The sequence below is a fragment of the Lathyrus oleraceus genome, chromosome 5 (assembly GCF_024323335.1).
Source record: "Lathyrus oleraceus cultivar Zhongwan6 chromosome 5, CAAS_Psat_ZW6_1.0, whole genome shotgun sequence".
Classification (NCBI taxonomy): domain Eukaryota; kingdom Viridiplantae; phylum Streptophyta; class Magnoliopsida; order Fabales; family Fabaceae; genus Lathyrus; species Lathyrus oleraceus.
In genome coordinates this window covers 66,470,417-66,474,239 of record NC_066583.1, presented here as the reverse complement: position 1 = coordinate 66,474,239, position 3,823 = coordinate 66,470,417, and the positions used below count along the sequence as shown (strand labels likewise).

The 3,823-nt window shown below is 38.6% G+C and overlaps 1 pseudogene; it reads right to left on the bottom strand.

Annotated features, from left to right (window-relative positions):
• Positions 1 to 1,448: 1,448 nt before the first annotated feature.
• On the bottom strand, positions 1,449 to 2,620 carry LOC127085081 (uncharacterized; annotated as a pseudogene).
• Positions 2,621 to 3,823: the final 1,203 nt, after the last annotated feature.

Here is a 3,823-nt window from a genome sequence, read left to right as displayed (position 1 = left end):
GATCCTTCCCCATTCCTTGGAACTTGTACACAGCACATATAGAACCTGAGGTATTCTTTTCAAAAAACATCAGGAGCTCCTTGTCATCAATTGCATTTATGTTTGAGTGATACACATCAACACTCAGGGAATGCTTCTCGAGTTCCAGATGCTTTATCTCAGCACCAGACCCAAACAAAGCCATAGGTGATGCAGAACTAGACCCGTGATACAAACATTTTTCCATACATTCTGCGCGTAACCTCTTTTTCTCGTATTCTAAAACATCACTCACCAACATAGTAGCTGTATTCATATCGTGTGAAGCGTTATATAACTGGATGAGATTCTCGTCAACTTTCACTTCAACAAAGATTCTTTCATCCAAACAAGCTTTCCTAATACGTGAAACATGATGAAGCAAATTACTGTTGGATTTCCCACAAAATCTTTTGAGAAGAATAGTGCCAAAACCAGTCAATGTCTTAGTTTGCAACTTCCGTTCTTCCATCTTGGATACATCAAACGAGGGAGGGGGTTGAAGGTCGTATAATGATTGAAACTCAACAGCACTAACACAGACCAGATATTCATTAGACACTGAGAGAAGGTCACCGAAAACCACCCAACTAGGCTTCTGAGCAAACACGAGCAAGGAAGAAGATGGATGCAGTTGAACATGTTGTCCAGTTTGCGCTACTTCATAACCAAGTTGATTGCGTCCAAAAAACATGGCTACATTTTCAGAAAGTGAGGCCAGTATAACCTTTTTCATATTCTTATCATGAACAGAAGGTGTATGAGGATCCCAACGCCAGTAACTTGGAACAACAAAGCCATGTTCACGCTCTAAAAAAGATTCTAACTCGAAAACTGTGTCTTGGCATCTCCTCATAGATTTAGCATTGATGCTATTTTCCCAACACCACTTATTCCTCCTCTCTTGAGGCAGAGCCTCCCATTCTTTGTACACAGAGAGAAGTGTAAAAAGGTCACCATCAGAATGGCAAAATTGCACTTTGAGACAATCAGATCTTTGCTTATCACCTCATCAATGTAGTTTCTTAGAGCCTTGAGATGAAAACCCCATACTGCAGAATTTATAAATTCTCATTTATCATAGACTCCATCCCACTACAGCACAAAAAACAATAACAAAAACATGAGTATTACATATCAAAACAGGGGAATAAAACACCATACTATAATAGGTCTCATTTATTCTTCTCAATTCTTACTCTTTTTATCCCTATGTTTCTTAAATTACATTAAGATATCTCACTATACTGCTGCAAATCATCCTTTGTCCCGTTCATAAAGAGCATTAGAATTTATAAACCACCTTAAGCTCTTAATAAGAGTTTGGTATAAAACATCAAAATGATACAATTGTCACTCCTATGATTCTATGAACCTAACAATAACAACAAAACAAAACAAAAAAAGTTATAACCATGAAATAGAAACTATAAACTTAGAAATAATCAATTGATCTTTTTGTTCACGTGCTTCACAAGCTGACCCATCTGAAACCTCCAATACACAAAATACACCATGCCAAATCCAATCATCACATAAAGCCAAACATTCTCTCCCTCACTCTCCTTTGGTGACATAATCTCCTCAATTCTAAAACCCTCCCTCTCTGAATTCCCCAAAAGACCCTCCAAAAATTACCCATACAACACATACATCTTATCCCTCCCTCTCGAAACAACCGAAGTAGGGTACCCTTCACTCTCAAGGTCAATTTTGTCATAAACCACACCCTCCCTCCATCCATTATTACTCTTCAGAAGCCACAACTTATTCGCTTGCGGTGAAACCACCAAAACGACACCGTCACTTCTAAAAACGACGCCATCAGGACGCGTGAGATCCTCGTTGAGAAGTATGTGCCTGGCTGTACCGTCGTCCGCATCAACCTTGAAAACCTTACCTGTATTGGATTGCACCACCAAGAGATAATCCCCGCTGCTGACGTAAGCAATACCGTTGAGCCCGATGTAACTATACGGTGTGTCGCGGTCCACCGGATGTTCGGTGAACCTCGGCGATTTTGAGAAGATTGAAGCTTCTCCTTTCACGTTGACTTTCCAGATGTAGTTGCCGATGGAGTTCGTGACGTAAGCGTTGCCGTTGTAATCAACAGCGACATTGTTTGCGAGGGCTTCTTCATCGGTGGGGAGAGGGGAGAGGAAGAGGCGGTTGCCGGATTTTAGGTCGTAGGCGGCGAGAGCGTTGAAAGGAGGAAGAGGTTTGACGGCGTGGATTACAGCGAGGACGCGGTTGTTGCGTGAATCGACTGTTATACCTACAACGGTGACGTTTTCGGGGAGAGAGGTATCGGAGATTAGGGTTTCGATTATGCCAGCGTCAGAGATTGATGAGATGGTGCGGTGACAGAGGGATCCGACGAGGAAGTGTTGTTTTAAAGGGTCCCACGCTAGGGATTCTGGATAGAGGTTTGGTGATTGGAAATTGATGACGTGGGAGTTTTCGGCGAGGGCTTTGATTATCGGAGTTGAAGTTTGGAGGAAGAGGAGGAGGACGACGACGGTGGTGTATGAAGTAAGGGAGTGATTGGATGAGTGAATTGGCATGGTGAGGTTTTGAGAGCTGTGTTTTTGGGTTTGAAACTTTATTCCAAGTAGCGGCTGAAGTTAAGTGTATGGGTCTTCATCTCATGATGATCTATCTATAAAATTATACTATATTCTTTAATCGGAGAGGATTTTGAATCTTTAGAGTTTGAAAAAGAGAAATTAAAGGTCAGATTGTTTTGTTTTGTTTTGCTTTTAAAAAATGATTTTTATACTATTTATTTTTTTTAAAAAATTATAAATAAAAAAAATAATAAAAAATTACTTTTAATAATTATTCTAAAAATATTATTTTAGATATTTAATTATTTTATTTAAAAAAATTAGATATTAAATATTTTTAAATTATTTAATTTTGAAACTATTTTTCAAATAGTATTTTATAAAAATCATTTTTGAGATATAACTTTTTAATACATTGTATTTCGATTATATTTTGATCTTCAATAATTATGTTTATATTATTATACATCTTAGAATTCTCAAAGACCGAGGTTTTCTAGGTCGAGTATAAAAAGGCGAACAAGTCGGATTGCATAAATCGTTAGTAGGTCGGTGTAACACCTCAAAATTTGCCCTCCTCTCTTGGGACTAGCTTAGCATATTGCATTTCATTTTTTAGGGCATTAGGCATTTGCATATTGCATATCATGTGGAATAGATAAGTCATCCCCTAAAATTCTTTCTCAGAAGATAGAGAGGTTAAGAGATGCAAGCCTGAGGGTCTCATAAATTGATCACTAATCATCTGAGGGTTTGTGCTTCAATTAGGGTTTCTTGGTCCTTCAAGGAGTTTGAGCATTATCTTATTGGCAAGGGTACATCATCATCATGGTTGTGTCATCCTCAAGGGGCTCATTGTTCATGCTCAGATTCTTTGGGATTAGGGTTTAGACCTCTGGTCAACCCTAATCAGTTGCATTCTACCAGTCAGGGTTTTTCAAGGAGATGAGGTCTTTATTGAGATGGAGATCATAATATGATTTTATTGAGCTTGTATAAGCTAGGGTTTCATTTTGGAGTTATTTCATCAAGTGGTTGAGGCTCAAAATCATCTGTGCATGTTCAAGTCATCTGTCAACCATAAAAGTCAACAGAAAGTCAACTCAGGGCTAGGAGGTGGAGAAATGAGTTTCAACATCTCATTCATGTTCAAAGGGGGCTTATTCATCATGTCAAATGCATATCTTGAAGAATTTGAGGCCAGATCAAAAGTTTCCAAAAATGGAAAGTGACCTGTA